This window comes from Petaurus breviceps, unplaced genomic scaffold, assembly GCF_028583685.1.
Source record: "Petaurus breviceps papuanus isolate PSGF00001 unplaced genomic scaffold, PetGlider_PUasm1.0 207, whole genome shotgun sequence".
Classification (NCBI taxonomy): Eukaryota; Metazoa; Chordata; class Mammalia; order Diprotodontia; family Petauridae; genus Petaurus; species Petaurus breviceps.
Genome location: NW_027185850.1, coordinates 4,141,166 through 4,169,067, shown reverse-complemented (window position 1 = coordinate 4,169,067; position 27,902 = coordinate 4,141,166). Strand labels below are relative to the sequence as shown.

The 27,902-nt window shown below is 38.7% G+C and overlaps 1 protein-coding gene and 1 non-coding gene across 2 annotated transcripts in view; both read right to left on the bottom strand.

Annotated features, from left to right (window-relative positions):
• The window catches only part of NEGR1 (neuronal growth regulator 1), a 1,123,335-nt gene that overhangs the window by 112,840 nt on the left and 982,593 nt on the right, over positions 1-27,902 (bottom strand). The gene's annotated exons all lie outside the window — the stretch shown is intronic.
• LOC138165116 (U6atac minor spliceosomal RNA) lies at positions 17,834-17,961 on the bottom strand. Its single transcript, XR_011169271.1, has one exon. It is a non-coding gene; the product is annotated as a U6atac minor spliceosomal RNA (small nuclear RNA).

The window sequence follows — 27,902 nt, the reverse complement described above, 5'->3', positions numbered from 1 at the left end:
CTTTCTTCTACTATGAGATTTTTTTCACTATTATAAAATGGATGAAGTAATCACTCAATATATATCCTATTCCCTAGTATCTGTCCCATCTTCTTCCATTCTCATACCTCAGTAATATAGTTTTGCCAAATAGAAGGCTTATATGACTGGAAGCACCTGGATAGCTATCTTACCTTTCTATGTCCCTATGCCTGTATAGTATGAAAGACCTTAGTATGAATCCTGCCTTTGGAACTAGCTTTGTAAACATGCAAGTGACTGGGCCTCTCTGAGCTTTAATCTACTCATTTCCAGTAATGTGCCAAGTTCTAGATGAAGGATATTCAGGACCATGGATGTCTTACCTACCAACAACATGACAAAGCCCTGTGGAATCTTGCTCTATGACTGTCAAAGCAGAGCTACCTTCAATAAGCTGCTAGAAATTTCTAAAATGTCATCCCACAGCTGCTGTTTTTCCCTCTGTGATGAAATACAAACCAAGCACAGTTAACTTCCAAGGCCCTCCCAAAATAGCTAGTGGCTTTTTGGGGAAGGGCCATTTTTTTGGTATCCCTCTAGGTGTTTATCAATTATCTAATCACAAAAGTCCATGCATAGAAGATGGAGAGAACTGGACTAGCTAAATCTTCTGATGGAGTGAGGTAAATTTATACCTGGCTGAATAATCACCCTCCAAAATCCATGATGAATTGATCTCTACCAGCCTGGAGGGCTCCATCTTATGGAGTATTTCTTGCATCCATACTTTGAAATATCTTTATCTAAACACGTCTTGTCCTTATCTCTGATTTAGATGAAGATACAGTTGTTATTATTAGCATATACATAGATGATGGAAATTGGGGGAGATCACCTAACATCAGGATCTTGATTGGCACAGGGCAAAGTGCATTAAGTTCTAGAGAGTTTAGTTATGAGCCAACAGTGAAACAAATGAAACAGTCTCCAGACACATGCATTCACAGAGGTATGATGCCTGGAGTTAGGATGGAACTTCATGAAGCATGACCTTTGGCAGCAAAGAAAAGAAGCAAAAAGTAATTCAAGGGGAATAATTGGATGTGGTAATTGAATATCAAGCTACAAAGTTTAGTGAGTAGGCAAGTAACACTGTCAGATCTGTGTTTTAGAATATATAGACTTGACTGCTGCATCATAAAGGTTATATACTAAAGGAAAAGAAAGAGTTCCATGATTCAAAAAGGGGAACATTTCTACTCTTACAAAGAATCATCATAGTTCATGAGGACTCAAGCTAGGTTTGATTTTAAATCCATGCTGGGATATGCATGCTTTGCGTCATCTTGCACCATCAGCCCCAGAATGCAGCTTGAAGGATCGTCTGGGCAAAACTCTGTCATTCATAAATCAGCATTATTTACTCATCACCAGCATTCTGGCTCATTATCTTCACTTTGGACCATTTGGGCAGCTCTCAGTGTCACAGATTTGGCTAATGTTAGAGAAATGTGGCAAATAGTGTGGAACAGATCATGCAGGCTCTGGGTGGAAAGAAGAGAGTTGGATTATGAGCTGCTAAGTGGCTCACGGAATGTAGGATAACAATGTGTAAAAGGCATGAAATTTAGGAACCAAAATAACCAATGGGGCTGTAGCTTCAAAGGGTTCACAGAGTCTAGTGAAGACAGAGCTATAGCTCCTGAGCAGGAATAGGTATTATGCAGAAATTACCTGTCCACTAGACAGTAGTCAGAGTATAGGAAACCATCGCCCTGTGGTACAAAGTGGTGTTGAGAATTTGCTAATGCCCTATAGGAATTTTAAAAGTATTAGTATACCCTGCTATTCCAGCAAGATCACAGGATCATAGCTCAAGCAGAAAGGGACCTTTAAGTCCAACCTACTTATTTTACAAATGAGAAAACTGGGACCTACAGAAGTTAAATAAATTGTTCAAAGCAGCAAGTGGCAGACCTCAATTTTGAACCAAATCCTCTGACTCCCAACCCATTGCAGGCTAGGCTTTGAGTGCAGGTTCAGATATGGATTGTGTCAAACCAAAATCCATCTATCTGGTCACTAGATGACAATTATAGTTATAGTTGGTTTTTTTTTTTTTGGTCACAGTAAATTCTGAAGGCCACCTCTTTAGATATTGAGGGATGTTAGCTTGTATCAATGGAGAAGTACCTATGTCCCTGAAATTACAAATTTTTTAACCTAATTAAATATTGGGCATTATATATATATGAAGGTACCTTGGGAGTTGATGACTCCTCAGATGTTCAAATGGATCTAAGATCTCATCAATTCAGTAGTTCCCTCCCATGATGCAGATTACAATCCATCCATATCAACCTATCCATGTAACTCTTGCCCATTCTCTTGTCAAAGGGAATCAATCCTTTCCCCTTTTCACCATAAGTTAGTCAACAGTCTGGAAGTAATCCTATTCTCCTAATATTGGGAAAGTGCTAATGGAGCATGGGGGTGGTCCACTTGACTCTGAAATCCCATGGTTAGCTGTAAGAACAGCTCCTCTGAACTTGACATAAGAGTTTCTTGATAATATCCCTTACTTTTGCTCTTCAAAGCTCATTTGAGTTTGGGGAAATAACAAAGAAGGAAAAAAAGCTATTACCATAGCTGAGGAGAGAGAGAGAGAGAGAGAGAGAGAGAGAGAGAGAGAGAGAGAGAGACAGAGAGAGAGACAGAGAGACAGAGAGAGAGAAAGGGAATATCAATTTGTTGTTGGAGGTTGCCTAAACTTTGTTATTACCCTTTCTACATATATCATGAGACAAAAACAGTCACACTTTGTAAAAGGCTTATGTGGTGGATACTTCCTTAGAGTTTATAGTTTACATTTTTCAGTTATTTCTATAACTACATCATTGGGGGGGGATCAATTGGATAAAGATAAATTACCCCCCTTATCTATATTAAAAAAATAAGGAGATAATTTAATTCAGGTGCCAAGTGGTAAATAAATTTTGAATACTCTATCTAAATATGTATCTTGTTTCCTCTACTAGGCTGTAAGCACCTTGATGACAGGGACAATGTTTAGTGCTTTGTAAATATTAAAAACTATATAAATAGTAGTCATTGTTGTCATCATAATTATTTTCAAGCTTTGCCATGTCTTCATTGTCTGTCATAGTGCCATGGATACAGTAGATATTTAATAAAATCTTTTCAAATTTCTTAAATACCATTTATTCAAATTGTACTTTAAAAGTACCACATGCTCCTATGTAAAAGGGATTTTGTCTGACCAATATCCATTCTCTGGGAAAGAGGTCTAGTTACATTGTAGAGTGCTAACCTTCATTAATTTCACTTTTTAAAATCAGATTTCTCAAATTCTGAAATGAGTCACAGGTTAAAGGTGGCAGTTTATCTGCTTATGGTCTATTTAAAAATATGAATAATCTAAACATATGGCTTAATGACTTTAGTGCTGAGTTTGATGATTTTGATGATCAAATTAGCAGAAGGCTGTATGTAGTTTCAAAGTCCCTTTCAGCTCTAAATCTATAATTGTATGGCTCTATATTTCCTCAAGGGTCAAAATAAAATATCTCATGAACATCTTGTCAATTCATTTTGAATATTTTCACAGGATGATACATTTATAGGGAACTTAGGGGCCATCTACATCAAGCGCCTCATTTTATCGATGAGGAGACTGAAGCTCATAGAGATTTTGTGACATAAGAGATCATAGATTTAAATGTGGAGGAGGCCTTAAAGGCTATGTACCTTCCCTAGAGGTTCAGATAGGCCTAAGTTGCCTTGGATCATAGTCAATCAATGGCAGAACTTGGATTTAAATGTATGACTCCTGGCTTGAAATTCAGCACCCTTTTCACTTCAGTACATTGATGATTGCATGTGGTGATAATTTAGAAGAGACTACGTGTCCTCACAGTGTTAAGATGATCTACAGAAAAAACAGGTTAAACATTTTATTTTCCCAATCTATTTTATCTGCCATGTAACAAAACAAAACAAAATCTAACATATCACCACTCTGCAGATGCTTACCAGACCCTGCTGCCCATTTCAGTCTCCCTTTCAACCTTTAGTCTTAAATCACCAACTGCCTACTGATCATTTCCAACTGAATAGCCCATGGCCACATCAAAGTCAGTGTCCAAAAAGTACCATTTACCCTCTCTCCCCCAAATAAAACAAGAATATACCCCCCTTTTCTTTTCTTCTTTTTTGTTAAGGTCATTATCATCCTTCTAGTCATTTAGGCCAACAACCTTAGAGCTATCCATTACTCTTATCTTTCTCTTTTCCCTTTTATCCAATCAGTTACTAAATATAATTGATTTAACTTTTACAATCCCATGATGAAGATTACAATCCATCCATATCAACCTATCCGTGTAACTCTTGCCCATTCTCTTGCCAAAGGGAATCAATCCATCCCCCTTTTTTACCATCTATCTCCCACTCACTTTCCATTTGTATAGCTACCACCCTAGGTATGGGCCTGGAGTCAGGAAGACTTGAGTTCCAATCCAGCCTCCCATATCTGCTAGCTGTAGAGCTGAAGGTGGAAAAGGCCTAAGAAACCATTGCTGGCAATATAGCCTCCATTTAAAGATGAGGAGACTTAAGTCACAAAGGTTTGGGGATAGGACTTGAATGCATGTATTCTGACTCCATAGCCAGGGCTCTTTCTCCTTACCATACTACCTTTGGTACTTGATGATAATCTCATTCCATTTCAACAAACATTTTATTAATCTCCTATTGTGTTTTGGCAACCACTCTTGTAGGCATAAAAGGAGATAAGCTTAGAGAGGATTACATGCCAAGCTTTCTGGGATTCACACGTACACACGCACACACACATGCGCATGCACACACATGCACATACACGCATACACATGCACATGCACACACACACAGTCTCTATTGCTCCCTGTCCATGTCTATAGGCTACTCTTCAAATGATTGTGATTGTAAATTGCAGACATTGTCGTGGTTCTTCTTCCTTCTCAAAGCTGGCCCAATGCAGAATGTCATACCGCCTAACGGGTGCTGCTGCTGCATTCTGCTTGAATTGGTTTTATAGAGTGATTTCTCTCCTTTGCTATGCCCAGGAAGCTTCTTTCGAGCTCATCTGAGTTGTCTTAAAACAGGGAAGGCTGCAAGCAAAAAAACCACACCCAACTATACAAGATGTTTTGCTGCATTGCTCTCAATTTACTGGATCCTGGCACCAAGGCTGGAAAGCCTGAACATTAGCATTCTTGCAAAAATTAAAAAAAAATCCAGCTTCTGAAAAGTAAAACAGAAGCCTAATAATAATCCATGAATTAAATTGATTTGCATTTTCATCTAGGTGCTAATCTGTATAGCTACTTAGATTTAATTAAAGGACTCGAGATTTGAATGGTTATACTGTCCTATATTCAGCCTTCATTTTGCATTTTATTACAGTATTTGGGATCAGATACAAATGTATATATGGAAAAGGATATAATACACACACATACACATATACACACAAATATGTGTGTATATATAACCACATAAACACACACATATGTGTATATATACACATACACACACATGATACACAAGTTAATACATGGTTTTTGATACAAGGTTATTTTCCAAATTAAGCTTTTCCAGCCATGTGTTTTTATTCCATATAGGAAGATACTGTTAAATTAGACCAAAGTCTCTATTATATATATATATTTGAAACTAACAATTTAGAACTAAAACAAATGTGAAATACACTTGACAGAGTTGAATAAATGCAAATATCTCATTATTCTGATTTCAAAGAGTGCTTCTGACAATAGGGTGCTTTGGTAGGAACCCATTTTACCTAAGTATGGGTAATTACACGCTTTAAATAACCAACATTCAAAAATTACAGTGTCATCAAAATGCTTGTTCCTGACTTGATTTAGTTCTTTTTCCATTTTTGGGTGGGGGAGGTGGGACTGCTCTGGGGGAGTCAAAAGATGATCTCAGGATTTAGAACTAAAAGCAAACAGAGATCTACTTTTCTCTTTCTCTCATTTTATAGAAAAGGAAGGAATGTCATTGGTCCTACTCACCCAGGTAGCCAAGAGCAAAGCTGAATTGGAAGCCAGATTCTGTACCTCCACATTTCAAATTTTGTCACTGCATTCATGGTAACCTCTTGCATCACAGAGCATGCCACTGTGACCTTGAACTTTAGATCTAAAAAGGCCAGTAGAGATCACCCGGTCCAACCTTCTCATTTTACAGAAAAGGAAACTGAGTCTCAGTAAGAGGATGTGACTTCTCTAAAGTCATTTAGATAGAAAATAGCAGAAAGAGAATTTTGATTCAACAATCATTTATTAATAAGTATTTCTGCATGCTAGGCACTGTGTTAGTCTCTAGGAAAAGAAAAGAAAAAGAAAATCCTCTCTGCCTTCAGGGAGTTTATATTCTATCAGGGGATGCAAAATTCTTGCAGAAAAGTAAGTTAAAGGGATATTACAAATAATAAAAAGGAATAACCACAGGAATGGAATTTAACAAGTGGGTGATTATCATGATTTTTTTTCTGCCCTCTCACTCTCTCTGGTCTTTCTTATTTTACTGTCTCAGATGAGAAGAATAAAAAGAGACTTCTTGATAGCTTCTAGTCCATGATAAAACTAACCTGGTAATTGAACTATGAGAAAGCTTAAAGCTTGGGCATCTCAGTGATCACCTTAGCAAGAAATTATAGCAATTTATTTTTCCTTACTCTGCAGGTCCCTGTAAATACCAAGTCAACCCTACCCAGCCTACAGGCCCATTTTTCCCATAGCTTTAGAAATGAAGCAAATAGATATGTTTCCTCATTCCAAAGGTGAACAGATTTTTTAAAGCAATCAGGGTTAAGTAACTTGCTCAAGGTTACATGGCCAGTTATTTTGTGTGTGTGTGTGTGGGTTCTGAGTATCTGAGGCCAGAACCGATTCCAGGTCTCCTGACTCTGGGGCCAGTGCTCTTACTCACTGTGCCACCTGTCGTCCCTGTGAACAGATTTTCAAAATGGAAATGGGACACTTACCAAAACTGAAATATAATACAAAACAAAATGAAATATAATAGAAAACAAATAAAATACAAAAAATATAATATAAAACAAGAAATTGCCCAGAGCAGGGAATGGTCTGTTTCTTTTTCATTGTTGTTATTTTTTTTAATCAAAGTTAAAATCTGATTTAAGACACTTATTCTCTAGGTAACCCTGCACAAGTACCTTAACCACTGCCTGACTCAGTTGATTCAACTGCAAAATAGAGACAATTATAATACTTCAAAGCAGGCCTGCACAATCTGTGGCCCCCAGGCTGCTTATGGTCCTCAGATGATCTGTCAACAATGTAGAGGAAAACAGAGTTCATATGTGGAAGCAAGTAGCTATAAGCTGCACAAAGGCTGCAGCTTGTACTGGCCTGCTTTAAAGGGTTGGAAGGAAAAAATAAGATCAATTTTTCCAAGTGCTTTGCAAGTCTTAAAGAGCTATAGAAGTGCTATCTATCTCCAAAAAGAAACCTGATGAACTCTAGGTGCAAGTGGAAGTATCATTTTCTTGCTTTATCTTTCTTGCTTTTTTGGAAATATGGCTAATATGAAAATATGTTTTGCATGATTTCACACGTATAATTGATGTCATATTGCTTGTCTTCTCAGTAGATGTGGGAGAGAATTTAGAGTTCAAAATTTAAAAAGAAAAAGTGAAATAGAAATTAAAATATAAAAGAGCATGTAGTCCACCCCAAACCTAAACAATAATCTCATCATAAATGGCTGTGGATATTTTTCTTGAGCACTTCTGCAAAGGAGAATACTGAACATCATAGGGCAGGATCTTAGATGGCTCAAATTGTTAAGACATTTTTCCTAATCTAGAATATAAAGAAATGTCTCTGTCATTTGATTCTTTCCTCTGGAGCTTAGCAAAACCATTCTGTCCATCTTCTTGCCCCCTCCCCCCAAAGAGTATAACCTTGTCCTTTTCATATATTTCTAAAGAACTTTCACTTTCCACCTACATCTATGCTTCTCTGGGCTAAAAATCAGTAATATTTTCAATAAATCCATGATCTTAATACAATTCAATCTGGGAATCCTTTGTCATTTTTCTTAACTTCCATAGACTCTCCAGCCAACTGATGTCCTTCCCAAAATGTGGTACCAAGAACTATGTGGTGAAGTGGGAATAATGATGAACTTAAGAGTCATAGAACTTGAGTTTGAATTCAGTCATGGCTATTTACCACATGTGTAATCACTTAACTAATTGGTCACAATTTAATTGTATGTAAAATGACAATGTTGGATGAGATGGTTTCTGAGTTTTCTTCCTACTCTCTCTGTATCTTATAACCAATCAACCCCTAAACCTCTCTAAGTCTCAATTTTCCTATCTGTAAAGTTAGGCATCAAATTCAATGCACTATGAGTCCTCTCAATGTACCAAGAATTGAGGTCTATGGATATTTTCATCTCTATTATATACACTAGTTCTTTTGTACTGAATAAGCAAAATACAACGCAGATGATTTATTCAATGTAATTTGATTTGGGCATACTTTTCAGACATGGGGGAAGCTCAGTGAAGTTGAAATCCCCAAGAAGTGGATGATTTTTTTACACATACTTATTTTTTACATACCAGGCTAGCAAATACTAATCAATGGACAGATTATGACCTGTGTCTGTTTCTCTCTTTTTTTTCTTAAAGAAATACACTAACTTTCCTGATGATAAATGATGCATTTATTCAGCTAGCAATGAACAATATCCTTATGATGTTATTATGTTCAAATAGGCATTTAAAATAATGCCATCTTTACATAGAGATGGAGACCAGCAGACTTCACACTGTGAGTTCCTTAAAACAAGCATTGCTCTTTTAAACAGAAACATTTACTATAATTCCCTAGATTTTATTTTTCAAATATGATTTTCCCAAGACAATTTGAGAACCTCTTTGAAATTGAGGGTTTTTATCTCTTTTATGGGATCAAATGAATAAATCATTTTAAAGGTAGCTGTTTCCCTAATGTAGAATAAGTTTGTCATTCCTCTAACTTGTAGTGGTTTAAGAACTTGCTCTTTTTTGGAAAAAAAATTACAATATGTAATTCATAGTTCCTTTAGAAGTCAGGTAATCTTTATACTACATATATTTCTATAGAATAAGAATTACATTGTTCTATGATTCCAAGCTAAGTAGCAAAGATGCAGAAAGGTGATGCAAATTCATATCTTGTGTATTTGAATATATTTTATGGAAAGGGAGTTGAAAACATAGATATCCAATAAATTCTGTAGTCTTAAATGGAAGTTATCTTAATAACCATTATTTCCTGGGGCTTTGATTAGAAGATAATGTTAAATTGTTTAAAGACTATTTCCCACCAGAGAAATTGTTTTGTAGCAGGAAAAGTGCTGATTTGGAGTCAACTTTGAGTTCAAGCCTCAGATTGAATCACCATGTGATCTGTGTCTCAGTTTCCTTACACGGAAATAAGTGATAGTCTGGACTTTCAACTCGAAACCCTATCTTTGTGTGTTTTTGCATTAGCAGTACTTGATATCTCTTCACCTGTGCCCCATAGTATCACTCTCCTCTTTCAAGACACAGCTTGGGCATCATCTTTTATTTGAGGCCTTTCCTGATTTCCTGTTGATGAGATTTTCCTCACTTCCTCCCAATCTAGCTACCTTGTATTTATTTATATTCTTTCACTTCATATTTATTCTGTATATAGTGATATGTGTAGTTGTTATATCCCTGTTAAAACATATTCTCCTTCAGAGTGGGGAAGGTTTATTTAATTTTAATCATGTTTCCAGTATTTATCCAGTATTATGTACCTGGCACATAATAGGTGTGTTACAAATGCTTATATGTTGCTATGATCTCTAAGGTCCCTTCCAACTGTAAGCTTATTATCCTTTGAAGTACTTTCAATTTAATTTCAAAACTTGCTACATGTAGAGCCTTGAACAAGTTACTCTGCCCCTCTGAGGCTTAGTTTCCTCACCTAAGAAATGGGTGTTATAGTATTTGCACTCCTCATCGCTTTAAGTTATTCCATATATCTTTCATATAGAATTACTTATCTGTATATTATTTTCATCATTAGAGTATGTAGTTATTAAGGCAAAAATATTGTTTTGTTCTCCTTTCTTTATACCTCCAGCACTTAGTGAAGTGTGGAACACATACCAAACACTTAATCAAAACTTGTTGACTATTTTTTATTGTTATTTAGTACGCACATAACATATGCTTACTGATTAATTCATCATCATTGTTATCATAAGCCTACAACAGGAAGAAACTCTGTTATATTAAAAAAAATCATGAAATTTAATTCATCAATGTTCTCCACACAATGTAGTGCAGCTTCAGGACCATGGCCAGTACCCTTCCTTTCCCAGTACTTTACCTGTTGAGTTATAGACTATCTCCACTCAGATATATCCTGATTCAAATTAGTTAGAAATATATCTACTCGGGGTTGTGTTGGATCTTTACTATTTTGTCTGGAGCTATTTTAGCAAGCCTCCATTTTTGTCTCTATCTCATTAGTTCACTATTTTTGTCTATAGGGTATTAAATATAGAGGGCATCAACTTTTTAGTATCATAGTCTTCTGTGAAAAACCATTGGAGCTAGAAGGGACTGTGGTAGGGATCTAGGCCAATGTCCCTACTTTATAGATGAGTCATTTGTGGTTCAAAGAATGATTTGCATAAGGTCACGAAAGTATTAGGTGGAAAAGCTTAGATTTGAACTCAGATCCTAGGACTGCAAATCCCAGTGCTTTTGTTTTTCCACTGCAGCATACTTCTTCCCAATTAGGGGGAATTGACATTGCTTACAGTCCTCCCAGAGCATAGAAACAATAGAATTTAAGCACCTACTTAGCAAGAATAGTTAATAAAAAATAGAAAACTTCCAGAAGGCAGATTAGAGTGAACTTCTCTGTCTTGTCTAGTACACCAGGAATATGGGTTGGGGAAGCTCCTATTCAATCATCTTCTACCTCTACCTCTCCTCATCTCTCATTAATTTCCATAGTAGTGACCTGAAGTTAGTATTCCCTGGTTTTTACCGCCTATCCCAGTCTGTCTTTGTCCCCCCTCCCACCCACTGATTATAGGACACACTCCATATCCTTTGCCCTGTCTGTGGTTTGCAGTATTTTCCATAGGCTTTGAAAATCCTACTTCAATCTGGAATCCAGAATTGTTTCCACTGTTGCATTTTTTTATCTGATATTATTTCAAAGCAAAACATGCTTATCTTTGGCTTAACCTTTGTCCTCCATGGAGCCAGTGGGAAAGAATAGATGACTCTTCGAGGCCTTTTCAAATCCAATGATTTGATGAGGTAAAACTCATGCTATATTATTGGAACTGATTGGTACCCAGCTGTCATCAGAACAGTTGGCATTGTGCTTTTCTAACTGGTAGAAAGGGAATGTAGCTCCCACAGGTGTGCATCCTGCCTAAAGTGATGTTTATTTCATTTCCAAAGTGGGTGGGAATAGCTCATGCTGCCTTGCTGATAGCCTGGCATACAATTAGACTGTGCACAGTATGCATTCCTCCCTTCTATTTCTGCAAATTCCCCCAAAACAGGCAGGGGAAAGCAGAGCTAGAAAAGAACCAGGAATGGGCCTTCCTGCAAATTCGCTATGTGATTGTTGATCAGACACTTGGTACTGGTACTTGCTCTCTTTTGCCAGTCTTCCTCTCTGCCATCTTTCTACCCGGTGGATACAGCTCATCATTTCCAAAGCTAATCTGCCCTTGATTACAGAGTCTGCCAATACTAATCAATGTGAATCCTCACTCTCCTTCATAGGAGCATTCCCTTTAGTTACAGATGACCTCTAGGTCCTTCCTCCATTATAGGGAATCAATGTAGTGTAGCTGGTTGCAAGGGTGCCCATGGAACTACTACCAGCCAGGTCTTTTGGATCCTACCCTTTTTTGTCTCTTGGATGCAGTCAACTTCATACAATGTCTCTCTTCAAAGGCAACTCTCCTCTCTGACAGGAAGAAGACCTCTTCTGTTTATATTGTCCTGAGATCAATGCAAAGACCAACATAGTATACTGCAGAGTATATTGGTTTTTTTCCCTCTGGAGTCAACAGTGTAGTAGGGTAGTCAAGAAACCTAATCTAATGCTGATCTGCCTGGAGAGAGGCACAGTAGCTAGGGTCATGTACTGCCATGGTCAGACAACATTGATAATATGTTGTTTACTGTGGTCAGTTTGGGGTACTACAGTTTAGATGGGACTTGGTACAGTGGATAGAGAGTTGGGCACAGAGCCAGGAAAACATGGGCTCAAATCATTCCCTTGATGACATACTGGTGTGTGACCACTGATGTATCACTTAAGCTCATGGTAGGCAACTCTCTAAACACCGTAATTTGCAGAAAAGGTGTTGACCTACATTGATAAAGGAAGTTAGGTACAGGGAGCTTCCTCCATGTTAAGGAGTTAAGGGACTTTGCAAACAGAGGACCTGAGTTCCAATGCCATCTCTGACTATTGTTACCTGTACAACCATGGTCAAATCAGTTTAACATCCGGAGCTTCATTTTCCTTATTTGTAAAAAGAGGAGGTGGAACTAGATAGCACCTGAGTTGCTTTCCAGGTCTAGATCAATGACCCTACAAAGGAAAAATGGCAACTCTCTCATTTATCCCATGACCCAGGGGGTGTCCAGAGGAGTAAAGCCAGGACAGGGAAGGACCTAAAGCTCATCATAAGAAGAAAGAATTAAGAATGCTTAGGATAGCAGAGGAATAACTTGGACTTACATGGGAATATCTTCAAATGGCAAGTTTGCATAGCCTTTTATGGTTTACAAAAATCTTTAGAGATAATATTTTTTGATCCCCATGGCAAGCCTATGAGGTAAATATCGTTATTTCCACTTTTACTGATGAGGGGACTGAGGCTGAGGGAGTTTAAGTAACTTGACAAGGATAGAATAACTATTAAGAATCTGAGGCATGATTCACATTCAGGTGTTTCAGACTCCAATGCCAGCATAATGTCCAATATTCTACTGCCTAAAAATGATCATGTAGAAGATGGGATGTCATTGGCCTATCTGGCATACAGAAGCAAAACCAAAAATTATGAGTGGAATGTAGAAGGAGGAAAACTTGGTTTAGATACAAGGGGAAACACCTTAACTTTTTGGGTAGAGATTTCTGATTAAGCTTAGCACAACACCTGGTACATAGAAAGTTCCGGTATGGAAATCCCCAACACTGATGCAGAGATGTAACTCTCTGTAACTTAAAGTGTTAAGTGACACAATAGCATAGGGAACTCAGTATAGAGACTCCTTCCCCAGATGGGCAATTCATCTATAACTTAACTTCCAAGAATTCTCTGGTCACTGAGTGATGACATACTTGTTTATAGTCACACAGTTCATACATGTCAGAAATAGAAAGAGCCAGTGCCTTCCAGGCTCCAAAGATGACCCTTTATCCATCAAGTGCTATTGCCTCCTTCTAACAATGAAGGCTGGATGAGAACAACCTTGGCCTCTCATTGACCCAGACAGCCTCTTAACCATTCAGTTGCATACAAGTTGCTACTCTTCATCAATGGAGAAAGTGCCCTACCTTGATGATATCTCAGGTCCATCCATTCCTATTTTTGTCGCCATAATTTTGCAAGGTACTGAGCTATGCCCTACAGATACAGAGGGAGAAATTAACTGGGTCCTTCCTTGGAGGCATGTGTATGACAGAGCAGAGGGGAAGGCAGAGGGCTGCAATCACTTTCTCTTGATCTATAGCATAGGGTTCCATTTGGCTTTTATAGCTAGGAAGTGTATGGGTTTACTTTCACCAAACCAGGAAAGCAAAATGCCTGCCAACGGCTAGCCTTTGGTGTTATAATAAGGTATTTTTAATCTGATACTTTCCCCATAATTCAGGCTACTAAAAGGGGAAATCATCTCTATAGACTTCAAAAACCTTGTTAGAGCTGAAGTAGTATTTATACTTATTAGTTTTCAGATAAATGCTTGGGTAGTGTAAAATAAATCATTTGATTTGCCAATCCCAGCCTTTGCTTTTGTATTGCATGTAGGAAGCTGTATTATCAGGAGAAATGGCTCCCTGTAAACATCCAACTACTTTCAGGAGACTAGTATCTACATTGGCAATGAAATGATCAGTCAAACTCTTTCTTTGTCAAACCCATTGATTAACAAACAAATATCAGCTATCGAGGAACTCACATAAATGGCCAGGCAATGAGCAAACCTGATTGCTTACATAAAGACCCATCCATCTTATTTTACATTTACACTTTTAATGTTGTAGCAGTAAATTCTACTTCAGGTTTTATGAAATTAAACACATACATATACCCACAAAACAACCCAAAGAGGCAGTTTTGGGGAAGGCATCCAAATCTGAAGTCCTGATAATAACACCTACAGGATAATTATGTTCTCAAATCAAGGTAAATTTATTGGAAACACGTGAAAGCAAGATTTGGAAGTACTGGGATTTTAGATGCAAATAGATTTTGTACTGTCACACCAGGAGAATAGCAAGTCAGCTTCTTAATGAAGGTCCCTTTATCGCTCTTTGTTGTCAACCCCCAAACAATATTATTCCTTCACAAAAGAAATATCTTTTCCCTCCATAGAACAAAGCATTGTCTCTTTTAAAAAATGAACTGTCAATTACCTAATATGGATTTTTCCTGATTATAAAATATGTTTTCTGCTCAGAACATCAAATGTAGAAATACTTCCCATAATTTTATCCACAAAATGCTTTGGAAGTATGCCAAGAGGCAAGCATTTTAGAGATAATGTTTTATTACCAAAAAGTGAAGACAAGAACTGATTTGCATGAGGTAACTAGACTGCATTTGATAAAAATAAGCTGATTGCTTTATTGTCTTGGTATTTTCCTAACACTTTCAGTGTTGCAGAGCCTTGATTGAGTTTACTGTGTGTGAAAGCATTAAAGCTCAGTGGAGAGACACTAGTTTTGCACATCACCTGTTGAGAAAGAAACTATTTATGATATTCTTAAACTAAATGGATCTTAGGGGAAAACAACACATAAAGATCTGAGAATGCTGCATATAAGGAAAACAAGCCACAGGAATTAAATGGAACAGAGGTTAATCCATTATTTTAATTGGCATCCAAGTTGTTGATGATTGTTGGACTGCTGGAAATACTCTTTGAGGCATCATGGAAAATGGGAGGTGAACTTAAAGACTAGAGACTAACAGATGCCCTGATTTTTCCCATAATGAGAAGGATTCAGGAAATTTTAGCCTAGTGAGTCTAATATTGACTCTGGGAAAAAGTAAAATCGAGAGAAAATGTTTAAGTGAGTTGTTTGTGATCCGTTCATAAAAGCAATAGGGAGTGCCAGAAATCAAGGGGGAGTCTCTAAGAAAGAAGCACGTTAGATGTTCTTATTTCCATTTCTGAAAAGCTTACTAAACTTGTAGATTAGGAAAATGCTATGAACATAATGCATATTTATAGATTTCATCGGATAGTTGACAGTCTCTCGAGAGGAATGGTTGGCCTCAAGTGGTAGTGGGTTCCTTGTGTCTAAACATTTTGAAGTGGAGGCTAGTGAGCAACTTGTTGACTAAGTTGTAGAGGGGGTTATTACTTTAGCTTTGGCTTGTATTAGCGAACCTCCAAGGTCACAATCAAATTTGAGATTCTATGATTCAGTGATGTCTCGGAGGACATCAGCAGCACCATGGATAGTAGGAATAGGGAACTCTGACCTATGAGCTGCACCAAGGGCTGAGAGAGGTAGAGCAGAGCTACTGACATGTGAACAGTAGTACTTGATAATTGTGTGTGTGTGTGTGTGTGTGTCCGTGTGTGTGTGTGTGTGTCCGTGTGTGTGTGCGTGTGTGTATGTGTGTGTGTGTGGGGGGGGGTATTCGTAGCAGACAACTAGGAGGTCTGGAAAGAAGAAGAGGTCTAGTTCTAGGCTAGCTGCCATAGTAGAGCTTTTTTTAATCACAATGCTTATGTATACATTGTGCCCCATTTTGGCAGGGATTTTGACAGATTGGAGTGTGTCCAGAGGGGGATCATAAGACCATAGATGTAAGCTATGGAAGGGACCTCAAAGGCCATCTAAGCTACTCTGTCACTTTATAGATGAGGAAACTGAGGCCCTTGGATGTTAAGTGACAGCCAGAATGGCGAGTTAAGAAAAAGCACAGGAAAAACAACTGAGGATTATGGGCCTAAAGAAGCCTTTGTGAAGTCATGAACATGGTCTGAGTGGTTTGCAATAATGTGCTCTGTCATCCTTAAAGTTCTGAAAAATGTTCTTATCATTAGACATCAAAGGAAAATTTCAGTTCAGTATTAGGAAGAATGTCCTGACCCCTGGATCTGTCTGAAAATGCACTTGACTACCTTGCAAGGAGTGAATGGCTTCTCAGGAGAGGTCCTCCAGCAGAGGGATGGCAGGTGGCTACCTGCACTATCAAACAGGGATGCTACCAGTCACACAGTCACACACGGGAGGCAGTGACGAGGCTGAACACGACAACCTGATCCTGTCTCTGTGATTCAATACTGTTACTTCCATTAAAAATGAACATGAAAAGATGATGCATAGGATAGAGAATGTTTGCTCTGGAAGAAGTCCTGCAACTAAAAGTCAGAAACGTGTATTTGAATCCTGTTTGATTCCTATCTATGTGATCCTGGCCAAGTCATTTCAACTCCTCCAGTCTCAGTTTCCTCACATACAGAAATGGATAATGACAGCCTATCCTCCCTCCCCTCCAACCCCCCGGAGTTGGGAAAAATCAAATGAGATCATGTATGGAAAGCATTTTGCAAACCTTAAAGTACCTACAGAATCAAAGAACTCAATGGATAAGCCATGCTTCCCCCTCCGATTAGTGAGGAGGAGAGGGGAAACAATTCAGATAATACCAAGATGATTGGAAGAAAAAATCCAGAGCACCCCCACCATAATATTCCACTAGAAATTCCCTGTCACACCCTTGTCTATCTAGCTGATCTGGAAGGATTGGTAGGTAGATATTGAAGTACCCCAAAGGACTCACAGAAATTTCACAAAAGGTTTCTCAAGCCTCTTATGCTTTTTCCAGTTTTCTAGGGTGAAGGGAAAGACATCAGTGAGTGGCACTTAGCCACCCTTGGGATGGTCCCAAGCTTCAGGCAGGATTACCTATGCCTACTTGTTAAGCTACATTCTTAGGCGGGTGGCCCAGCTCATATGGCCATGGCCTCTCTGTGCTCTGTCCAGGGCGCTTAAAGTAGACAATCATTTTTCTATTATCTTCATAGAAGCTGAGGAGGGAGAATGGACCTAGAATCACAGATCTGGAACATAAAGGTCATCATCAAAGATCACCTGTTTCACTACCCTTATTTCAGAGATGAGGAAACCATCTTGGAGAGGTTAAAGACCTTGCTCAACATCTCATAGCTAGAATCCAGGAATCAAAAGCAGGTCCTCCAAATTCCAATTTCAAGATGCAATTTCAGAGAAATAATAATATTTTACATTTGCAGAGTGCCTTCATATATTGAGTGTACTTTGTGTATACTGTCCCATTTATTTCTTACAACCCAGTGAAATAAGCACTATTATTTTTCATATCCTGATGGAGAAATTGAGGCTGAAATCAAGCAACTCACCAAAGTTTACAAAGCTAGCAAGTATCTGAGGTAAGGCTCAAGCTCAGGTCTTTCTAACTCCCATTGTCAAAAATGTCACCATCCATTTCTTAGTCGTTTATGACTTAGTCAACAAGTATTTACCATGTGAAGTGATTAGATGCCACAGAATAGGTGGCAATGCCTCGATGACATATGTATTGTAAAAGCCACTAGGACCCTCTTCCAGCCTTGGAAAGGGGAATGCTAGCCCATTTGGTCTCCTTCAAAAATGAAGGAAGGACAACATAGCAACATATTAAGTGACTACTGTGTGCTAGGTACTGTTTTGTTAGCACCAGAGATCTAAGAAAGGTAAAAAATTGGCCCTGACCTAAAGAAGCATAATCTAGCAACACGGGCATAAACCATGTCAATATCTAAGTGTACAGACGATATGTGCCGAATAGATGAAAGGTAATCTGAAAAGGAAAGTATAAGAGGCTATGGGAGGCAGGGAAAGGTGTTTGGCAGAAGCTGGGCCTGGAGCTGAATCTTAGAAAAATCAAGGGAAATGTAGGGAGAAGTGAGGAATTTCCTCATTCTAGGTATGAGGGGACTTCCAATCCAGAGCCATGGAGATGAGAGATGAAATGCTGTGTTCTATGGTATGAACACTGAGTTTTCACTCACTGGAGACATTTAGACAAAAGGCAGAGGACTGCTTATAGAGAAGGTTGGAGGAGAGAGCTCACAGACAGCCATAGATTAGACTAGTTAGCAACTCACAAATGTTTCCAACCGAGAGATCATCTTATTCTGAGAGATTGGGATTTGGTGGGCTTTGTCTGAGGCCCCTGAAAAGGAATACCAGCAGATGGAGGATACCTCCCCTCCAGCCAGTTGGTGGGAACAATTCTTTTTAAGATCATTGCCTGTACTATGGCAGAGAGCTGCCATCTAGTGTCTGCTTTCTCATAGCTTTATATGACTCTGATTTCAAGGGGGAACCAGTATATTTGTCACCACTCCAGAGCTAGAAGGTTCCTTACACATCATCTGCTTTTACTTTCTCATTTTAAATATGATACTTGGCAATTTTATGTGACTTTGCCTAGCTCACAAAGCAGGTAAGGAGTGTAGCTAGGAGAATGAGAGTCATGGGTCAGTTTGTTCAGATCATGTTAGCCAAATGGAATAGACTAGGGTGCCATTTCCAAGAAAATCTTTGAAATTATGTGGATCTTTCTGCTTGGCCTAAAATGTGGTGGCAAGCGACATTTTTCCATTGGTTCAGTATCCCAAATGATTTGTGTCTTCAAAAGGGTCTCAGTCAGGAAGATGTGCCTTATGAGGGAACAGAGGCACTCTTTTGCTGGCAGCTTGTAGGGAGACAACCATGCAGGCCCTATCTTTCTATACCCAAGGTCACATGTGCCCTCAGTAATTGACCTGGGTTTATTGTTCCTTCTCTGTCATTTGAGATTCAGGGAGCATAATCTCTGATCTGAGCCAAGAGCCATAGGGATCGATGATTCCAGGAATTGAGGGTGTTGATGGCAACCCAGTAGCAGTGCCCTGAGGAGCACACACATAGGAGTTTAAGCCAGAAGAAACCAGAAATGATGCTAGCTTTGGATGTGAAGTTGATGGGACCAATGTTTTGTAGGAACTGAGCTAAACTATGAACCTAATTTCACCATTACCAGAGACCAAGGTGGTTTAAGGGGACTTATGCCCCTGAGGTGGTAGAGTCAATGTTTATATTTTATTTTAGGTATTTAGTTGAAGCAAATTTTCTCTTATAAAAGGTATTAGATGTTACATGCCACTGGGCGCCTAAAGTGAGGAGAATACAGCCAGCAGAGGCTTCAGTCAATTGTAGAGAAAAGAAAAACCCACAAATACCTCAACTTTCCCTAGAACCCTTTGGAAGAAACTCAGCAGGTCTTTCTCTGAGAGTGGGGCCAGAACAAAACACATTACACTGGGATTTGAACTCTAGTCTTCACCCATCAAATTGAGTGATCTTTCTACTGTAAAACGTGACCTCTTGTTGGATTGTGAAGAAGCATGAGGTGAAGATGGAAGGCCAAAAAGGTTCTTGCACTGCAGTAATGATTGGAAATGTCCAACGTCAAGACTGGGCGTATCACAGGAATATAGGCTCAGAGGTGAAAGGGGAGTTAGGGACCATATCTTGCAACCTTCTCATTTTATGTACAAGGAAATTGTGACTCAGGAAGCTTGAGAGACTTGCTTATACTTTCTGAATTATCATATCTACCCACTTGTTTCCTTTAACTTCCCCCATACTTGCAATTTTACTTCTGAAGTCATTCAAATCACTTTTTCCTAGTTATATCAATATAGGAATATGTGACTGTTGTGATTTTTGTCATTGTGATGAACCCTCAGCATAGAAACTCCTTTCTCTGAAGCAGCTTGTAATCCCTATATATACTAATAGATGATCATTAGGCACTTACTTGAGGTTCATTATTTGCTCAAGATGATACAGATAACAAGTGACAGAGGGAGAATTTGAACCCAAGACCACCTGATTCCAATCCCAAGTATCCATTCACTAGGGCACACTGATTTTATAGAAATATTAGTATTAATTTTTTTCAACAAACAAAAATTAAAATTCTATTTTTGATGTTTGGTTTAAAGATGCCAAATTCCTTCACTCAAATGCTTCAAGATCAGAGTGAAGTTTTCCTTTATCAACAAAGAAAATTCTATGAACAACTTGGGTCATATTTTAAATATGGTTGCCCTGGAACAACTGAATGAACACTCCTGGAAGATAAACTCTGGTTTCATTCCTCTCCCATATATCTTTCAACAGCTGCCAACACCCAGTCTTTCCAACTCACAATTGTAACCATTTCACTCACTTTCTCAACAACCTTCAATGATTTCCTATTGAACAAAGAATATCATACAAAGTCCTTAGCCTGGCATTTAATACTTTCCATAAATTGGCTGCAATCAACCTTACCAGTATTGTTTGAGTAGGATGCATTCATTCTTTGTACAATAAAATGAGTCTTTCAGGGGCAGCCAGGTAGCACAGCGAGCAAGAGCACTGGCCGCAGAGTCGGGATAACCTGGGATTGAATTTGGGCTCAGACACTTAGCACCCACCCAGAAACACCTGGCTGTGTAATCTTGGGCAAGTTACTTAACCCCAATTGCTTTAAAAACAAATGAGTCTTTCAAAGATTCCCTAAGTTATCCCAGAAACCCTTATTTTAGCACATTTAATTCTTTTCCTTTATATATTAAAAAACAAAACAAAACAAGACAAAACAAAAAACCTCCCAACACAACATTCTCTCCTCGCCATCATAAGTTGGAATTGGTTTCTGTTTCTTTCTTACAGATGTAGCTAAGGTTCTACCCCACCCAAAGCATCCCCCAATCTTCTTGTTATTCTTACACTATACTTACCTGTGTATGTTAAATCTATCATTAGATTATAAGCCTCTTGGGTGCTGCGAAGCCACCATCTTTCAGTTTGGCATCTACACGAACTAGCCTGGCACTTTGCATATATTGTGTACTTACTGATTGTTTGTTAAATTGTCCTTGAAAGCCAAGGGTCCCCTTGCCGAGGATAGACCATATGTGCAGGCAAGATAGATGGTTACTTATTGTTATTATTTATGAAGGACTTGGAAAGCTCCTCTATCCCGAAATATGCGCTGCAAAAATTTGTCACCCTGGTTGAAATTCCACATTCTGAACTGAAAGTAACTTAAAACATTCCTACCTATTGTAACTTTACAAACAAACAAATAAATACTTCCCCTTCATCTATTTGAATTCTCTCATAGAACTCTACGTCCACAAACAAGGGGGAACCATCTAGCACATATATTATTGAAAGCCTAATCACTTACTAGACTGAAAGCCATTACTTTAAACATTTCAAGCTTTACTCATATCTCTGACTCTTTCCTGTATAGATCCTAGATCTAATTGACCATGGTAGAGGGTCAACTGAGAATTTATCTATTACATTAGAATTTTTTATACTCCTATTTCCATGATATTTATCAGACAATTTCTATAGCTCAGCTCATTATACCTTCCCCTACTCTGGTAGGATGCCTAACTAAATATAGTTTGCTATAATATTTATATTTATAGATGATCAATTTCTATCCACCTTGAAACCTGCCTTCTTATTTTAGTTCTATATTAAATGCATTTTGGGTGTTAAAAAATTTTAAAAAATAATAAAACTATAAAAAGTTTTCTCATACTTATTACAATAAACAAATTTTCTCTAAAATTCAGTGTTAGTTGCAAAATACTGTTGAAATATCCAAAATTATTAATAACAACCTCAACATGCCCATTAGCTTCTTGAGAAAGACAGGAGGACAAGGCAATGCATCTGAAGCAGAACGGTTAAAAAGAAGATCCTCGGGATTTTGGGTAAGAGGCCCTGAGTTCCGGGCAGAGCTCAGACACTGACCACCCATAGCACTGTGGGCAAGTGGCATGACTTCTTTTGCTTATTTCCTTATCTACAAAAAGAGAGGGCTGGACTGTATGGATTTTAAGCTCTTCTAAACTTAAATATCTTATCCTTTTATCCTCCTGGGCCAGTACAATTGCAGGAAAGGAAAGGAGATATTCCATCTTGGGAAAGAAACAGATTTGTCATAACAAGGCGACAAAAGGAGAAAGCCAAGCGCTAGCCAGCCTTCCCTCGTCCCCCGGGCTCTTTGTAAGGAGTCAGAGATGACAGGGCAGGGGAAAACACATTCTTCCTAGAGCTCATTTTTGGAAAATAAATGATTTATTATAAATAAATGATGATCAATACAACTAATTAAACTAGCTCAGTGACTACTTGCATTTCTTCCAATTCACCTCCTTGTTCCTTAAATAGAAGCATGTCCTGAGGATTCTCTTGGAGGCTCTCCTGTGTGAAGTGGGATGGGGGCAGGGACTTGCCTTAATGCCTCTTCAGACTCATTTCCATGTAAAAAGAATGGCCTCTAAGTAGGATCTGTTCAGCAGCCAGTCCAGAATAGCTATGGTTTCTGCTTTACATTTTTGATTGAATGTGGAGAGCATTTAGCCTGTATCTTCACAATCATTATAAAGAGACTTCCCCTTTCTTTTGTAAAGGATGGAATGATTTCCTTCTTTCCATGTATTATCCTTCTCAAACTCACCCAGAAATCAGCAGCTTCAGATGCCCTGCCATGGACAGTGGGCTCTTTCCCCAAGCACCATCTTGGAAATTGTCCTCACTCATCTTTGACTCAGAATCCGTGGCTTCCTTGGGTGCTGTGCTCACCTTTCGCTGCCTTTATGAGATCTGCACTTTCCCTCTCATTATGAGTTTATCCCTTAACACTTTATATTTACTTCAAATACATTTTGTATTGACTCACCTATTTGCATATTTTCCCTCAAACAGTGATTTCATGAAAATCTATAAGATCAGAGATTATTTATCTTCATCTCTTATATCCAGTGATTGGCAAAGTGCCTGGCACATAGTAGGTACTTTACTGATGCATGTACTGTTGGATGTGTTAAAGAAAATAAGTCTAGTGGTCTGCTGATTTCAAATAATAAATTTTAGTTTCTAATTCTCAGCCAAAATTTTTTAACACCCAAAACGCATTTAATACAGAACTAAAATAAGAAGGCAAGTTTCAAGGTGGATAGAAATTGAACATCATCTGTGAAGTCTTGCCTAGCTAATTAATTGCTTCACAGTCCAATCTATTAAAATGCATATTTTCATTTTATCCCCAGTCCTTAAACTTTTCAATGTACCCTTTTGCTTGTGTGCCATGCCAAGAGCGTGTGTGTTGGCTTACTAAATATTTACCTATATGTTCCCAGTGTGCACATATGTACAGTCTGACCTAAGATATCTGGTTGAAGAAGAGAATGTCTCCTCAGGCCACCTCTTCTCCTAGGGTCTATCTCAACAGACTCATGTTTAGTATCCCTGCCTCAAGGCTCACCTCTCCACAGAACTTCCAGGCCAATATTCCTAAAGGACAAGTCTGACTAGGTCGATATCTGTTCTAATAAGGCCCCGTGGTTCCTAATTGCCTCTCTGATCAAATAATAACATCCAAATCTGTTGAGTATTTAAAGACCTTCACAACCCAACTTCAGGCCGCCTTTCCAGAATCTTTACACATTGCTTTCTTCCAGGACCTTGTCAGACCAGTCAGACAGGCCTTCTTACTGCTCCTCACAAAGGACATTTCATTTCTCATCACCACTGCTGTTCACTGACTGCCCTCTCTGTGGGGAAGGTACTAGGCTCCCTCCTCACCTTGACTAATTATTTAGTTTCCTTGAAGTTTACCTCCCTTGTTACTTTATATACTCAATCAACAATTATCGAATAGGTGCCTCCAATGTGCCAGGTACAGTGGTAGGGGCTGGGCATACAAATCTGATGAATGACTAATCCCGACTCACAAAGAGCCCGCATTATAACAAAGCAGACAACAGGCACCTGCGTGAATGCAGAACAAATAGAAGGGAATAAATACAAATAAAGGCAAAGTCATTACATAAAAGAGAGCTAGGAAGGGAAGGCCCTAAGAGCAGGGTAGAAATCAAGAAAGGCTTTATGAAGATGTTGGTCTATGTTGGGAAGAAAAAGTGGGGTTTTCTGAGGTGAAGGTAAGGAAGGAGTATTGTAATGGGAATGTAAATTTATGTTGTTGCCATCTTTCTAAGACTGTATTGTGTAAGATCTTCCCTGCCCCAGGCCCTTTGATAGGCTTAAGTGTACCTGGAGCCTGTGGGAGGAGGCTTGTTTTTCAGGAGATACTTTGTGATTGGCCAGTGGGTCAAGAGGGTTGTTACATTCTCTGAGGCAGGAGAAGGCTATATAAGCCCTGATGTGAGGCTTTGTTTTGGGGACTCACTTTGAGAAGTGTGCTGTGATTTGACCAGATGAAACTCTGGGCAACCATTGAGAACCCCCTGGCTTTGAAAACCCAGATGTTGATGGTTCCCTCTCTGGTAACTGACTAGGTATGGATGTAATGGTTGGACAGTGGGAGGTCTGTCTGTTTGATATGTTTGTTTCTCTGTCTTCTTGTAACTTCTGCTTGTAACCTCTGTATACTCTGAAGTTTGGGGTGCTGACTTTTTCCCCTGAACTAGGTAAATGATATGTTTGATTGATTAAAGCAAGATTGTTAATCCATTTTTAGTTGCTTTCCTTTAGAAAAGCAGATCTTCCGTGTAACCTTGGGCAAGTTATTTAACCCCAATTGCCCTCCAAAAGGAAAAAAAAAATAAAAAAAAAAGAAAAGCAGATCTAAGAACCTGTGTTGGCAGCCAGCCTGGGTATCTTGGGGTGCTTGCTGCTACAAGTGTATCCCAGCCATGGACAGACAATGGGATGTCATGTTCAAGAACTGATAGAAGGCCAGGTTGACTGATCTTCAGGATGCAAGAGGTGGAGTAATCTACAATGAGGCTAGAATGATAGGTTGGTACAAGTTTGTGAAAGACTCTAAAAACCAAGCAGAGGAGTTTTTTTATTTAATTCTAGGGGTAATATTAAGCCACTGGAGCTTTTTGACTGAAGGTCGAACATGGTCAGATCTGCACTTCAGAAAAATCCTTTTGATAGCACTATGAAGTAAGGACTCAAATGGGGAAAGGCTTGGGGCAAGGAGACTAATTGGATGGCCATACCAATAAAGTAAGAAAGAGGTGAGGAGGTCCTGAACTAAGCTGGTAGCTGTCTGATTAGAGAGAAGAGTCAGATGCAAGATGTACTGTGGAGGTAGAAATGTCAAGATTTTACAACTGATTAAATTTTGTAGGATGAGCAGACAAGGAAAACCCCAAAGTTAAAAATCCAAGCAATGAGAAGGTTGAGGATTTTCTCTACAAAAAGTAGGGGGGTTAGAAAGAGATATGGGTTTGGGAGACAAGATAATGAGTTCTCTTTTTGACATGGTGAGGTTGATATTCCTACAGGTCATCCAATTCTAAATGTCCAAAAGTCTTCCAGAATACAGGATTGAAACTCAGAGAAGAGACTGGGCATGGGTTTCTACTTCTATGAGTCATCTCAATAGAGATCATAATTAAATCCAAGGAAGCCAATAATATTTCCAAGAGCAAGTTTAGAGAGAAAAGTAGGAGTCTTGGGGAAAACTCATAGTTAGGGACTATAAGATGGATAATGATCCCATCCAAGAGCCTCAGGAGAGGTCAAAAAAGGAAGAGAATGGGGAAAGAATCTTGTTACAAAACCCAACAATGAGAAAGTGTGAATGAGAAGAAGGTGGTTGATTATATCAAATGTATCAGAGAAGTAAAAAAAAAAGATGATCATGTTTGATAATTAAGATCTCATTGGTAACTTCAGAGAGTGAAATTTCAGTTGAAAGATGAGGTTGGTAGACAAACTACAAGGGGTTGGAGAGGAATCTGAAACAAGTATAGTTAATCTAAGAGTATGACTGAGCAAGGTAGAAAAGCTATAGGATGGTAGCTTGAGGTTATGGCAGGACTTGGAAAATATTTTTTTCAAGAATTAGGGAGATCGGCATGTTGAAAGAAGACATGAATAGAGACTAAAGATTCAAGAGACTGAGGGGATAATTGGGATTTCAGTTTGATTAGACGTATGAATTGGCCTTGGCAAGAAGAAGGACCATCTGATTTTCAGAGAGAGTGAGGGATGATGTCAAGGAGTTTCGAGAGAAAGAGAAGCAGATACAAATGAGCCCACATCAAATGGCCTCAATTTTCTTAGTACCACAAGAGGCAAGGTTCTCAACTGAGACCGAGAAGGAAACATCATGTGAGAAGCCGATGGAGAGAAGAAAAGGTCTGGAAAAGCTACAGTTGGTCGTAAGATGATGGAAAAATAAAATAACTTCCCTGTTGTGGTGAAGACAGTAGACAGTGAGCATGACTGTGGGATTTCACTTCCACTCAACAGTTTGAAGACTTTACTCATCACTCTACAACTGCTAATGCCTCTTGTCCCACAATATGGTATCTGATACTTTGTAAATTTACTCAATAAATGTATGTTGATTAAATTAATTAAATGGAACAATTCACTCAATGGCTTATTGCTCTACATAACACTGAGATATTTGCACTATCATAAGATACTGCATTAACTGATTTGGGGCAGAGTGGATATAGTTCCTGCATACTGTGGATATATCCAATGATCTCCAATGAAGAAAAGGTAAAAACAAACAAAAGCTTTTTTTGTTACCAATGTATGTGAAAACATTGGAGGAATGCTTGACCCCATCACCCATATTTCATCCTATCAGTCTTATTTCCTTACCCTGGATGTGGAGGGAAGCAGCTGTGGGTTATTAAAGAGACATCTAAGTGAGTGGGTGGGGGACTAATAATGGGGGTAGCTATTGAGCTATCACCTGTGGAAGAAGAGAGTACATCAGATTGTGGAGTCAATCTGATATTGGGAATTAAAGATCCATTAGGTAGTTGTGAGGGGCAAAGTGTCCCAGGCTTTTTATAAATGAGAGATTCAGAGTGGGGTGCCTAGTTTGGCACTTCATGTTAACAGCCAGGTGTTATCTAAAAATAAAGGTGTAATATAAAGTTTAATATCTCTGAATTCATAGCCATGAGATTGACCTTTGATGGAGCTACCTCTGACTGAAAGTATCAAAAGAGGTTGGATCTTATCTGCTTTTCCCCCTACTTTCCACCATCTATAGGAAGGGGGGCACTGCATGGCAAGGAGAAACCATGAGAGAAAGGTCTGGTTGGGAGAAGTATTCCGTACCCTTTGTAAAGGCTTAGAATAAACATCAAGGGAAGCAATGAATGATTGCTTGTTGACCTCTGGAGGAACTGTGTCAGGTAATATCAATGAATAATGACCATGAAAGGCTCAGAATGAGGGGCCACATCAGCTGGGGGACTAACTGCTCCTGGAATAATGACCTCTGGGGGATTTGCTTATAAGCACATGCATTATTTTCCATTAGATCTTGATTTTATTTGAAAGTTCAATAAATGAACTCATTCTTTGTAATGTGCAAACTATGTGATTATTATGTCATAGATGACAGAATCTAGGTGCCACAGAACAAAGTTCCCACATAATCCTGATCTGAACATTGATCCAGGAAAGCGAGACATCCCTTAAAGTATGACTGGAGCCTTCATACCATGAGACAGTCCTTACTACAAGCATTAGATCATTCCCTTG